Source organism: Equus przewalskii, chromosome 19 (genome assembly GCF_037783145.1).
Source record: "Equus przewalskii isolate Varuska chromosome 19, EquPr2, whole genome shotgun sequence".
In the NCBI taxonomy this organism is placed as follows: domain Eukaryota; kingdom Metazoa; phylum Chordata; class Mammalia; order Perissodactyla; family Equidae; genus Equus; species Equus przewalskii.
Window position 1 is genome coordinate 12,466,654 of NC_091849.1, and position 15,410 is coordinate 12,482,063.

Below are 15,410 nucleotides of genomic sequence, written 5' to 3' on the forward strand. Positions count from 1 at the left end.
AGGGTAAGAATATGAAATACCAAGAAGCCTGGTCTCCACCTACACAGCCAGCAGTCTTGTTGTAGAACATTGACTCTTTGAATCTGAGCATTAGGTATCTGTTTCCTGTGTAGGGCCTTCCAGAATAACACATGATTGTCATATCTAAATCTCCTAATGGGTAGGTTGCCATTTTAAGCTTCTAAATCCTCCTCAGCCAGGCACCAGTCTCTGCCCTACTCTGTCAGTGCTACGTTAATCCCTGACTTTCAGAAGAAACAAAATAAGCTGACAAGTCACAGCATGTGTGCAGATTGTGTCAAGAAAAATTCACCTTTAATGCAGTCAATAATTTAGTAACTGTAAGAAGCCCAGCGCCTTCAGCCTTTCTCTTTGTCTACAGTCCCAAGAAGAAAGTGCTTGTCCTAGAGGGAAGCACACCTAAGAGTTTCTCTTTGCTTGAAGACATAAGAATCCACCACATGTTAAAAGTAAATTCTTCAATCCTTCTACCTAAAGTAGTCAAGGATTTGGGGATGGCATTAGGAATGGTTGGCAAGCAAGCACTTTCTCAGACTCTAAGTGATACAAGGTTGGAAATGAGAAGATAACCTTCACGGAGTGTACGATGTATGAGTGAAAGAACAGAGTGAAGTACTGATACCAGGGATTTAGGAAACAGGGCAGTGTTTCTGCAGCAGAGCCTACACGGGTACAGATTTTGAACTCCCAAAGATAATTTAAATTTAACATATCGGCAACCAAACTCAGTATTCACCACCCCTCATCCCTATTCCTCTTCTAAGTCACTCTGGAATGTAACTGTGACCTACTGGTTCAAGCTCCTAATTATTTCTTAAATTCATTCCACTCTCCTGTTTTTATTATCACTACCCTAGTTAAACATCTCCATTTGCCTCTAGTCTCACCAGGCTCTACATCATCCTCTACACAATCAATAGATTATCTAAATAAAGTACAATCTTAACTGTATCGCTCCTCCGCCTAAAGCCCCTAAATAACTCCTCATTGTCTTCAATAAAAGTTCAAGCTCCTCAGAGGGGTGTATAACACCCTGTGATATGGCCAGTCTACTCACTTCCTTTCCCATTTCCATTCTTCCATTGTGGCTTTAGAAAATATAGTCTCCAATCCATCTGAATTTCTTTACAGACTGCCTTAACATATTTTGTCTTAGAAAAGCGACATAAATGTCAGTCATTTTATAGTTTAAGTATCTTATGATAATTTCATTGACTTTGTGGAACAAATAAGTTCTGAATAAATTTAAATGGTAAGAGCCATTTTCTTCCACTGGATTGTCATTCACTAAGCTGAGTAGTTAGGTTCTAAGACTTTACAATGAAAATAGAATCCTAGATTAAAGGAAGGTAACAGCAATCTTTATAAGTCAGCAAACTGTTCTTTACTATTGTAATCCTTTTGCCATACCAGGCAACGTTATAGTGAGTAATATTAATTGATTTACAGAATGCAAATTTAGCAATAGTAGAAGAGCAATCTAATAGTTCTTTGATAAGCCTTGTTTGGTGCAAGGCATTTCTCTCCATAGGCATAAGCATAACTAACATTGGGGTGGGTTGGGGGAGGTGGTGAAAGGAACATGAGCTACTGTCCATGGTCCTGATACGCAAATATACACTGTGACATGGTTGCTCTCTGTGGGCCATGTGCCTCCTTCTTCATTTCTATCATCCACCAGCATCCAAGAGTTACATCAATACTGCTAACTGTAGATTTTTGAGTGAGTCAGTGCTTTAAATAAATACTGTTTTATGTTGAATTGTGTTCCCCCACAAGATATGTTGAAGTCCTAACCCCCAGAATCTGTGAATGTGACCTTATTAGGAAACAGGGTCTTTGCAGATGAAATCAAGTTAAGATGAGGTCAAACTGAATTAACTGACATCATTATAACAGGAGAGAAATTTGGACACAGATATGGAGTGGGGAAGGCCATGTGAAAACAGAAGCGGAGATTGGAGGGATGCATCTACAGGTTAAAGAACACCGTGGACTGCTGGCAAACACCAGAAACTAGAAGAAGCAAGATGGGGTTCCTCCCCCAGAGCCTTCAGAGAGAGCGTGACCCTACCAACACTTTGATTTCAGACTTTCAGCCTCCAGAACTGTGACAGAATACATTTCCGCCATTTTGAGCCACCCAGTTTGTGGCAATTTATTATGGCAGCCCTAGGAAACTAATACAAGTACAATATAAATACTCCTTTGGGTTTTTTATTTTGATGTTACTTTATAGCCCCCAATCTTAGCTAATTATCCTTCTTCAAGCTCTAGGTTTGGTGCACTCATTCATATGTATGAAGGATAATAATGTTGATGACTGAAATATGATAATACCTACAAGTGAGGGAGATCACGCTGCCAACACCAAGTGAGGCATTTGGTCTGACTTCCATGATACTTCTCTATTTCTGCTTCAGTTCAGGCAGCAGGGCAATTGTATCTTTCACTTAAAAGAAGAAAATAGTTCCATATTATTCAAAATTACTGGTGGTTTCTGGGTAATTTATAGAGATTTTGCTTTTCTACTTTTCTCTTTTGGATCTTCACAGCTTAACTATTTCTCTGAACATTAGCAGTGATTAACGTATCTACTTACTGTTTTAAGATATTGTTAGGTAAAGAATGAATGGACATTATCCCTCAAATTGTCTATTTTCCCTAGGTCTCTTGTGCACTAGAGGAGAAACTGGTGAAAAAGCAGCCACGGAGAGAGGGTGGCATGATGGACATACCATGCTTTGTAAGTTGTAAGGGTTCCTTGCGACTTGGTTCCTCCTGACTGCAATAATAACAGGCTGTTTTCTGCCCCTGCTATGCATACTTTCAGTGGCCAAGAAGGTTATCTTTATAATTCTTCTCCTTGTGAATGCCGTTTTGTTGTTAATGAGAACACAGAAGAATTTCTGCCTTCATTACCTTTTCATCTGGGGTGTGTATGTGACCAGGAGGCGTGTGCTCAATGCTCTGCTTGCTGATGTTATCAAGACATCCTATAGGGCATACTGTTGAAGAGTTTCCTGTTCCTTCAGAACAGAACAGCCAGATTTAGTTTTCAATGTACTCTGGGTAGACGATGCTGACAGGCTGCACGTTAACTCAGAAGGAGCCTTTGGCATGATTGGGAACATGATACTAACGCTTAGATTGTTTTTATTCTTTTCTTTTTAAGGGAGTGATCTTTTTCCCATTGTAATTTTCTTATGGATTTCAAGGCACGTTTTCTATCCCAATGTAAACACAGAAGATGTTTCTGGGGGACGACTTCCTGAGATGGGTTTTCTGGGGTGAATTTTGGGGCTGGCATCTAAGTACATTGTGTAGACAGATTGACTTCACTGGGGTTGCTCTCAGGTTGTGGCACTAGTTTATTAGAATTTGATACACAATTAGAATCCCTGTAGGACTTATTTATTTTATTCTGATCATTTGCAAATATGTACAGGGAAACCATGAACTTTGTTTCAAGATTATTTTCCTTGCTGTTAATTGAGATATGCAGTGTCTTGAAGATAATTCGTTTTAAAAGGGCAAGTCCAGAATCTTGCCCTTTTCTTTAGGTCTCTGTAAATAAGTGAAATAATTATTATTTTCTTGCCAAAACTGTTTGCCAGGTAAACTAATGCATTATTTAATAAAATTATTCTTATGGTTCTTGTTTGGTGTATTCTTTTGACCATTGTAGGATTGTGGCTTTTAGATTAAGCCAAAAGATCATGGAAACTTAAAAGCAATAAATTCTGTTTTTTATCAGTCATCTTTCTAAAACAAAAAAACTTACCCTGACATTGTTCTGCTGAAAAACTTTTGGATTGTTAACTGAACTATTGAAATGCTTCAACACTTACACCTCCCTCTGTTTGATCATTCCCATCTATAAAGCAAGCAGCAGAATGTACACTGTTTCTTGTATTGGAAAGGTGACTCTCCCCAGAGTGAAGACAATTTGTGTATAGTGACACGGCCTATGCTCTAGGATGTGCGAGACAAGTAAGAAAATGAATCTTGTTTGACCACCTGGAAAGTTGAAAACTAACTTATACTTTGTTTAGTAGTGATAGAGCTAATAAGCCTAGCATAGGGTAGATATCTGGAAGATTCTGATATGATTTGGATATTGAATTTTAGCAAGGCATTGGACAAATTCTTATAATATCTTTACGAACGAGATGCATAGTGACTGTGGGACACACTAATTTACATGTAGGCTGCATTAAAGGAAGTACAATATTTGTAACAAGGCGTGCATTGGTCCCACCTAGATCTGTCTTAGAACTTCCTTGGAGTTGTTTGCTGTTCTGGATGCTATGCTTTAAGAAGACATTAGCTACTTAGAGTGTGTCCAGAGAAGAGGAGCTAACACAGTGAAAAGATTCAAACTCAAGTCATTTGAAGGAAGGCTTACTAAGTTCAGAATATTTAGCTTGAATGACAGAAGATGTAGGAAAAATGTGAAATGCAGAACAATGTGTTGGGTCAATATGCTGAAGAAGGGCTTATTCTATATGGTCTTTGATTCAGAGAGGCAGCAGGGGACAGAAAGGAAAGAATAAGGGCTTAGAAGTCACAACTGGATTTGTTATACCACATTCTAGCTGTGTGGGGCTGGACAAATTTTTTTAACCTATCTGAATTTTAATTTTATGATCTGCAAAGGGAGGATAATTGTATCTACATTGAGAGGATTAAAAGACAGGTATTAAAACTGTCTGGCATATGGTGGTGTAATGGACTGAATATTTGTGTACCCCCCCCCCCAAATTTATATGTTGAAACCCTAATCCCTGATGTGATGGTATTTGGTGGAAACTTTGGGAGGTAATTGGGTTTAGATGAGGTCCTGAGGGTGGCACCTTCATGATGGGATTAGCATCCTTATAAGAAGAGGAAGAGGGGCTGGCCCTATCTCCTAGTGGTTAAGTTCAGCGTGCTGCACTTCAGCGGCCCGAGTTTGGTTCCCAAGTGTGGACCTACACCACTCATTGGCAGCCATGCTGTGGTGGTGACCCACATACAAAATAGAGGAAGATTGGCACAGATGTTAGCTCAGGGAGAATCTTCCTCAGGAGAAAAAAAAAAAAAGAAGGGGAAGAGACACAGAGCTCTCTCTCCACCCAAGTGCACACACTGAGGAAAGGCCATGTGGGGGCACAGCAAGAAGGTGGCCATCTGTAGGTCAGGAGGAGCCCTCACCAAGAACCAAATCTACTAGTGTCTTGAGCTTGGACTTCCTGAACTCTAAAACTGTGAGAAAATAAGTGTCTGTTGTTTAACCAGCCAGTCTATGGTATTTTGTTACAGCAGCCTGAGCCGACTAAGACAGTTGGTACCATTACTTCAAGGACCTAGAACTACTATCTAGAAGGTCCACGGAGGTCATTTTGCTTCACTATGAAAAAGGACTTTCTCATATTCAAGGGATTCTAACGAAAGAGTTGGGGAGTGAATTCCTCTCGCTAAGGTGTTCAGAGTCTGGACAGTAACCTGACAGATCTATGCAACCTTTCCACTCACCTTCCTGAACTGGCTCGAGCTTTGCTCTCTCCTGGAGAATGAGGGCACAAGTGAGTGAGGAACCACGCAAAGGAGAGATTAATTTGAAGAAGAGCAGCCCTAATTCGGATCTACTTCCTGGATTTGTAAGTCAATCTTCTTGAAAGAATTTTTTATTTATTTCTAATTTGGATATGTTCATTTATTTTAGCCTGTTATACGTGCAAAATTTTATCTTTTAACACAAAATCAGTTACTTCCGCCCAATCAAATGGCTATTGACTTAAGAAGAGTGTTCATTCTCTTGAACTTGGAACTTAGAAATGAGTTTTAATTGCTCCAAACATACGTTGTTTTCCAATGGGGAATCATAATCTCTAAAGAGAATAAAACTGAAATGCAAGAATGCATCATTTTCTATTTTCAGAAACAAGTTGGAAACTCAACTTATATATATATTCCCTGAAAGAAATGTATAAATGACCCTCTAAAAAGCACAGAGAGTCCCAGTGGAACACTAGATCTAAGTTATGGCACCAAGACGGTATATAAGTGTAATTTATATGCCGCTAGTGATACTTATATGAATTTCATTAATATTTATAAGAAAATTGTTACTATCTCTGTGTGGATAAACTACCTTTCTCTGGTGGCTTTTGAAAACCATCCTGAGCACATAATGAGAACTACTGTGAGAATTGAGATCCTGTGTATAAAGATTAGTGTACATGTATCATCCAGTGCTGACAGCTCATGTTATTGTTCCACACCACACATGTTAATAAATTAAAGCTATATGTATCTAACTAATAGAATAAAGAGAGGCAACATAGTGGGTTTTTTAAAGCTTCTTTATCAACTTTGCTCAATGCAATAAGAAGGGAGATTCCAAAACATGGCTGAAGTTAGGAGTAATTCAAACTCAAAGGAATGGACATTTCACATTTATTTCTGCACAATACATCTGTTCTTCAAATATAACATATATTTTTAAAGCTTTGTAAGCTTAGAAACAAGATAAATTTATCAATGTATTTTTAATAAATATATGAGATGGGTATAATTAGATAAATTTTCTCTGTAACCAAGAAATTCATCATATTTTCTCCCTCGAATAGGAATTCATTGAAAAATCATTTGAAACATACCTTGGCTGACAAGTAGGCTTTTCCAAAGAAATTTTTAAAATTCTTCAAGATTTGGCGAGCTAGATATCTCAAGTGCCTCAGGTAAGGAGAGTCATTCTTCGGTATGAACAAATAAATCAACCTATGTATTAACCTGTTCTACCTATTGTGCAAATATGTCCATCATTTCCTTAGGAAAAAACACTTGAAAATAGGAATAAAATTCTTGTGAGCATTACATAAAACCTATGGATATATATCATTTGTATCATCAACTTCCTTACACTTAAATAAAAGTTATTTTAATCAAATTAAAAGAGAAATTTGTTCTCACTTTCATAGGTACCTCAGAGAAGGACAAGTGGCTCATTTGGAGGCTTGTGAATGTGTGTGTAATGCTTCTCCAAATTCAAAAGTGATCTCGAGTTTAAAGAAGCTAAGTTGTTTCCCCAACTGTGCCAAGATGGTAAGTGGTAGAGCTGGGACTCAAACCCAAGTGAGATTGTCTAGAAACTGTCTCTTTGTTTTTCTGAAGATACCACCCCCTCTTTTTCTTGTTCTTCTCTTTTTTTTTTTTTGAGGAAGATTGGCCCTGAGCTAACATCTGTTGCCAATCTTCCTCTCTTTTTTCTTACCTCAAATCCCCAGTACATAGTTGTACATCCTAGTTGCACGTCATTCTAGTTGGTCTATGTGGGATACACCACAGCATGGCCTGGTGAGTGGTGTGTATGTGCGTGCCCAGGATCCAAAACAGTAAACCCTGAACTACCAAAGCAGAGTACATGAACTTAACCACTTGGCCATGGGGCTGGCCCCAGTCATCCCTACTTCTTGGGAAACATTTCTATCTCCTTTGAGGACCTCACTCCCCTGTTTCACTTCTAAATATCAGAGTTCTGTGGGGCTCGGGACTGGACCTTCATCTCTCAGTGTACTGTTTACCCGGACAACCTTATCTGTCCCCTCATGAACAAATACCACCCGTATGTTGACAATTCCCAAATTTCACCTCTAGCTCAAACCTCTCTTCTGAGTTCTGGATTTATACATCTGTCTTGTAGTCACCTCGTACTTGAAATTTTGAAAGCTTTCTCCACAAACCAAAAGGTACTATCTCCAATTTTTCCATCTCAATAAATGGCATCTCCACCCACACAGTTGCTCAAGACATAAACCAAGGAGTTATCATTGATTTGTCTATGTCTCCACATTCAACCTTCCTCCTAACTATGTCCTGTTGAGATATTTCCTAAATATTCCTTGTGTCCTTCCACTTCTCTCCATCTCCTGGTGATGAGGACCAGAAAAGTGACTGCTGAATCAAAAAAATCAAGTTGATATAATCTCATCATTAGAAAAAGGTGTAATGGATTCTACTTCCTGTTTTCTGAAAAACTATGGTCATGTATTTCATCATTTCTTTCAAAAACTTGCCTTCCTTGCTTTACCAAATTTACAACTGTCTTCAATTTTATGAAGGCAAGAATAATTTGAGTTTTTCCCTCATCTCAATGCCTCTTCTTATCCTTTCCCTATGTGGCATTTTCTGTGTTTTCTAGAGCCCTTTCAATTCTCACTGGAGCCTTCTTTACTCAATTATTCCTCCAAGGGCTTCCCTTTGTCTAATCAGTCCTCAAATCCTGGTTCCCTAAGGATTGCATTTTTTTTATTATGATTGTTTAGATGTGAACATATTTTACATAACCAAAGATATGAAAACATTTTTTCAGGTTTTTCTTATTTCAAAAATACATAAAATGGTATTCTTTTATTCTAGAGAAAGGAGGAAAAAAGATATATTAGCAGTTACAAGTCTCAAGATTTTGCCACAGGAGGAATACACCATAATAAAGTATTTTAATATAGTTGTGGTTAGAACCATGAATTCACAGAACAGAACAGGGTGCTACGAGAACCTAGTACTGGAGTTAACCCAAAATAGACCAATAATAACAATAGTACCTGTGATAGGCTAGATATTGGTCCCCCCATAGACATCCACATCCTAATCCCTACAACCACTGAGTGTTATATGGCAAAGACTTTGCAGAGGGAATTGAATTATGGATCTTGAGATGGAGAAGTTATCCAGGATTATCTGGATGCTCCCTCAATGCACTCACAAGTCTCCTTAGCAGAAGGAAGCAGAGGGAGATTATAGTCAGAAGAGAAGGAGGCAGTGCATCCACTGAGGCAGAGACTGAAGTGAGGCAGTCACAAGCCAAAGCATATTGAAACCACCAAATGGTGGAAGAGGCAAGGAACAGATACTCCCCCAAAAACTCGGCAGGGAGCGTGGCACTCTTGGTTCCTTGATTTCAGCCCAGTGAAACTGATTTTGTACTCCAGGCGTCTGGAATAGGGAGATAATAAATTTCTATTGTTTTAAGGCCCCAAGTTTGTGGTAATTTGTTACAGCAGCCTCAGGAAACTCATACAGCCCCCTCGTGCCAGGGCATGCTCAGAACAGGCACACTGCCTGGAATGCAGGAAGTTCTCAGTGTTATTTGTTGCCACTGTTATCTAAACCACCTAAGTTAGTGGGAATCTGTCCTGCCTTTAATGGTCTCCACAAAAAGAAGAGGCTCCTGCTCCTCAGATCGGAGGAGAGTTTGAACAACCTGTCCACTTACCAGCCAATAACAATCATTTAGAATTTGTTGCGTGCAAAATGTTGTGGACAGGTTTTGTTAACTGTGTTGTTATAAAGAGAAAATATTCTTTCATCACATTATTTTTGCTCTTGCAACGTTTTATTCTAGCCTTTGTTACATCACTTGCTTTTATATTTCAATTGACTTAAGTTTGTGTGTCTGAACTCCAAAGGGTGGGAGTCCTCTGTAATTTCGCTCTGTATTCCCAGAATAGAGTGCCTGGCACGCAGTAGGCATCTCATTGGTAAACTGACTGAATGAACATATGCAGACTTTCTAGTTCATTTCATTCAAATGGAGGTCCAGGGTGAGGGAAAAGGAACACAGACAGATATAACAAGTGCCTTTTTCGAAGGAGCACTGACTTGCAATGGAGAAGACTCCAACGGAACTACTATGCAGCTTGGGGAAGGCACTAAACCCCTTGTTTCTATTTTCTCCTCTAATGTGAATGAGATAAAATATAATAAAGTAAGAGGCTATAGTGGATTAGACGATTTAGTCATCAAAAGCTATTTACTGAATACTCTGGAGCAGACACTATTCTAGGATCTGGGAATACAGCGATGAAAAGACAACAAGATCTTTTATTTGATGAAACTTAAACACAGTGGGGAAAGACAGGAGATTAACAGACAAGAGCATGTTGGGCAGTGCTAGTGATCTGACAGTGATTAAGCAGGGTAATATGATAGACTTTTAACTAAATCCTGTACAACAAGGAAGAGACAGCCATGCAACTATCTGGGGAAAATCGTTCTAGGCAGAAGGAGAAATTGGGGCACAGGCTTTCAGATAGTAAATGCTCTGTGTTTTTGAAGAGTGGAAAGAAGGCAAGTGCAGCTGGAGAGGACAGGACAGACAAGCTTAGTACAAGATGACAACAGAGTGGTTCAGAACAGCCAGATTGTGTAGGTTCCTAAAGAGCCACATAGACAGCTTGTATAACTTTTCTTCTCTTAAGTACTGAAGGGTTTAAGCAAAGGATGGACTTCGCCTGGGCTATTTATTTTTCAAGATCCCTTTCCAGAGGGGCGGGATGCTGTGAAAGCAGGACATCAGATGGTGCATCATTGCCGAAGTCCAGAGGGGAGAGGACACTGATGGTTCCCAGTAGGTTGGTCGCAGTCAGGATGGGAAAAAGTGGACACATCTGAAACCTCTTTTGGAAGTAAAATTGACAAGACATTCTTACATGCTTATTGGATATAGAGGCAAAGGAAAGAGAAAATCCAGAATGCCTACTAAGTTTGTTTTGTTTTTTGTGGGGTTTTCTCGTGAGGAAGATTGGGCCTGAGCTAACATCTGTTGCCAATCTTCCTCTTTTTGCTTGAGGAAGACTGGCCCTGAGCTAACAACTATGGCAATATTTCTCTATTTTGTTTGTGGGATGCTGCCACAGCATGAGTTGATGAGTGGTACATAGGTCCAATGCTCAGGATCTGAACCAGCGAACCCTGGGCTGCCTAAGTGGAACACACAAACTTAACCACTATTCCACCAGGCCAGCCTTGCCTGCTAAGTTTTATCGTCAGTAACTAGTGTAGAATATTTACTAATACAGTCATACACCATATAACAACATTTGTGTCATTGATGGACCACATATACAATGGTAGGTCCATCAGATTAGTATCATATAGCTTAGGTATGTAGTGGCTATACCATCTAGGTGTGTGTAAGTACATTCTATGATGTTTCCACAATGACTAGATCACCTAGCAATGCATTGCTCGGAATGCATGCCAGTCTTTAAGTGACAAATGACTGTATGAGGGAAAATAGGAGAGAAATCAGGTTTTCAGCTTTGAGATTCCTATTAGACATTTAATGATATGTCAAGTGGGCAAACAGGTATGCAGTGGGGCATTCAGAGTTGATCAGAGGTGGAGATAAATTTAGGAATTAATAGTACATAGATGGGGCATTCATTTCCTAAGGCTGCAGTAACAAAGTACTCCAAACTGGATGGCTGAAAACAGCAGAAATTTATGCTATCACAGTACTGGAGGCTAGAAGCCCAAGATGAAGGTGTTGCCAGGGCCACGCCTTCTCAAGGCTCTAGAGGAGAATCTGTTTTGTGACTTTCTCTTAGCTTCTGGTGTCACTGGCAATCCTTGACATTCCTTAGCTTGCAGTTGCCTAAGTCCAATCTCTGCCTCTGTCATCACATGACACTCTTCTTCCTGCCCATCTCTGTGCCCAAATTTCCATCTTCTTGTAAGGACACCATCATTGGATTAAGGCCTATCCTAATGACCTTACCTTGCCTCAATTACAGCTACAAAAATCCTATTTCCAAATAAGGTCACATTCACAGGGACCAAGGGTTAGGACTTCAACATCTCTTGGTGGAACACAATTCAATCCATAACAGATCATCTTTAAAGCCATGAGACTGGATGAGGTCGCCTGGGAGAAGTTCAGATAGAGAAAAAGTCCAAGACCTGACTCTGGGGTGGTCCAAAATTTAGAGGCTCAACAGAGGAGGAAGAGGCCTGAGAAGGAAGTAGGAAGAAGCCAGGAGAGTCTGGTGTCCTAAAAGATAAGAGATGAGTGTTTTAAGAAGGTAGCAGTTAAGAGATTCTTTTTAAATAAAAAAATACTAGATCATGGGATTCAGTGGTACGGGAAGTTGATTTTACAACAGAGAGAAGTCAAGTGCAGGAGTTACACCTCAAGAAGTTGAGAATGGCTGGAACTGAGCTTTGACTGGAGCAGGAGCACGCTGACCTCTGTAGCACAACCTCTGACAGATCTCTTCTCTTGGACCAGGATACAAGGCAGACTTGCCAGACTCACAGACAGGGGGTTCGAGATATGATGATGAAAAGGAGTGATGGCTCTATTCTGAATCCTTCAGTTTCCTCTGTAACATGTAAGGCAAAGCCATTCACTGAGAGTGAGGCAGGAAGAGGGAACATAGGTGATATGAAGAGAGGGCTGAAGGTGCGAAAAGCATTTTGGAGAGTGAGAAAGTGAAAATACTAAGGACACATACTAGGGCTGATGGATGATTGCTTCCAGTTTGGATTCTATGATTCCAACCAATGGCAGTTACACACACACACACACACACACACACACGCTTCTGTGCTTTCTTCGAGTTACTTATTAAAATTGATTTGTAAGCATACTTTATGTATTAAGGATATTGATATTGGCTAAATGCTCTGTGGTTACATTTTTTACTGTCTGCTGTTTGCTCATTGATTTTGTTATGAGGTTTTTTGGTTTTAATTTATCATGTTGTCAAATTCCACCCTTCTTTGTGACTTTTCCCATTGCTTTTATTCATAGAAAGGCCTTTCTTTAGAAGAGAATTACAACTGTCTATTCTTCGGGTTGACCTGTCACCATTTCTAAGACTTTCCTAATTTGTGATCCCCATGTCTATTGTCTTGCTCTCCATGGTCCTAACCCCTGTCCACATCTACAACTGAGTATTGAGCAGCTGATACCTGCATGACACTGACTTGTATCCTTAAAGAGTGTGGAAAACACACAGCGCCAGACCTCAAATTAATAATCAAGTATTTTAAGCTCTTTGTTTTTCCTATAATTGAACATTCAACTTTCTCATATGGATCTTTCAATTTTTCAGCTAAAAGTCAGTTATGTTAGCAGTTGACATAACAAGTAAATCAGTGAGTGGAAAGAAGGTACATCTGGTGAAGGAGTGGAGATTTGTCCATTTTCGCTGGAAGCCAGCTGTCAGATGTCCGGAGCACAGAGAGAAAAACCTTCAGAGAAGTGTAGAGGTTAAGAGAAAAGCTCTCCTTTCTGGTTCCAGTGACCATCCCAGGGCTGAAAAGAGCATCTTGATCTCAAGATTTGAAGGACTCTCCAGGGATTTTCCTGGAGCCTGAATGAGGGCCTGAGGTCTCCTCTGTCACATGTCACATGATGCAATCAACATGAACTCTGTCACTCCAGGCTTGGGAAGAGGAAGTCTGCCCATGGGTGAATTTAAGTTTGACACTAAAGAATGTGGACACAAGTAAGCATGAAGCGTGTTGCCTGGACACGTGCATTCCTACCAGGTTGGGAAGAATCAAGCTAATGTTTCCCTCCGGTTTAGGAATTCATGAAACAACAAATATTTATTGAGCACCTAGTTTGTACCAGGCATTGTTACAGAAATGGGAACTCCTGCTCGTGTAACTGAGATTGCCTGAATTAGGCTCTCATTCTTTCAAAAGAAAACTAACTGCTCCACAGTTTGCAGGCTGTGGACTTCCTCATTCCTTCACCACTGCTCACCTTGTCAGATATACCAACACTTACTATCCCAATGTCCGGTCATTTGTCTCTGTCCACACATTAATAATGATTATTATTATTGTTACTATCATTGTCCCCTGAATTTGCAGGATGACATAGAGATCACTAGTGACAATGTGCCTTCTATGATGTTAACCAGATTTTTTTATGTCTGTGTCTCTTTGCTCTGCCTTTTCTCTCTCTCTACCCCCTTGTCTCTACTCTATCTTTCCATTTTCCCCCTCCTCTTCATCTCTCTCTCTTTCTCTAACACACATACAGAGACACACACACACAGAACTCATCTGGCTTTCAAACATTGGGGTGCTCTTTACCACTTTACTGATAAAGTGTTCAACTCCCACCCTTTCTTTTTGCAGGTTTAGCAGCTATAGACTGTTCATGGTCTACCGTCACGTACAATTTTCTTTCTTTTGTGGAGTAATTGAAATGGAGTCATGACTCAACCCTTCCTGAAACACCACATTGTGAGGCTGACAGATTTGGAAAATACTGGAACTCCTACCTTAACCAGAGCTGTCTTTCTGGTCTCTTATTCTATTATTCCTCCCATCAGTTGCTGTCCGTGCTTGGAGATTCTTTTCTCTACTTAATTTCGTTGCATGACTAGATGTAATGAGAAGCCTACGTGAATTGCAGACTGGGAATAAAAAAAATAGTGTTCTATCTTCAGAGTAAATTAGTTAAAAAGTAAGGAGATTCTTGCATCAGAATCTCTGCATGTGAAACAGTGGAAGAAATCAAACAGAGTTCTAGGAAATAAAATGGTTTTGGACTCCCTGGATTATAACTGATCGGTGTATATGTTGGTCTATTTTAAGGGGTCCTAGTTACGTGCTAATCTCCTTATAAAGGTTGTACATTTTTGCTTTTCCCTTGATTAAACCCCCATTGCTTGCGTGAGCCTCATAATTTTCTTGGCCCTTCATTTTTCATAAAGAAGAAATTGAGATCCTGAGAAGTTTTTAGTGTAATTTTATGATATAGTGAGATCTGGAATGAGATTTGAGAGCTTCTCGTATGTAGAACTGGAAATCTCAGATCCGAGGTGGCATCTGCTCAGGCTGCATTTGTCTCACCGTGCTAGCCAGGTACCATCGCTATGTCAATCTCTCAGTCAGCACCGACACTCTAACTGCCTAATTGCACATGGTGTTCCCAATTCAGGTGGTTTTTTTTTTCTTAGAATGCAGGATTATACTCATTTACTTTTGTATATAGTGCCAACTAGTTACTTGTGACTTTTATCCCTATATTCTCTCCTGTCTCTCTCTCTTCCTCCTTTCTCTTCCTCCTTCCCACAGCTCAGCTCTCCTCCTGAATGAATGGGGTCATTCTAGCCAGGGTACGGAGATATTGAGTCCTGACCTGCTTCTTTGATGACAGCTCTTTGGCTTTGCCTTGCAACCTCTTAGGTACTTCTCTAGGTCTTGCTGATTAATGTCAGAGCTCTCTGCACCTTATGAATTGGCCAGAAACCTGATACTCTCAGTATAAGCATGCGTTCTCCTCTCCATGAAAAGTGCTATGCTGTTGCCTGGATTGAGTGTTGCCTTTTTGTGTGTTGTTCTGTGTCGGTACTGATTCTGCCTTGCCCAGCACTCCTCTCGGCACCTAAGGCTGCACTTTCTTTTTAGCACTGTAAGGGAGGGTTCCTAACTTTACAGCCTCTGAGGGATTCCACCCTCAGCCACAGGCCGATGGCTTCACTCATCACATTCCTAATTCTCTCTGGGTCCATCCCGATTGCTTTCAGGTTTCTTTCTGGTCCCCAGTCCCACTGAGCAGACCCTGGCTCTGCAGCCTGCCTGACCAGAGTCCATGC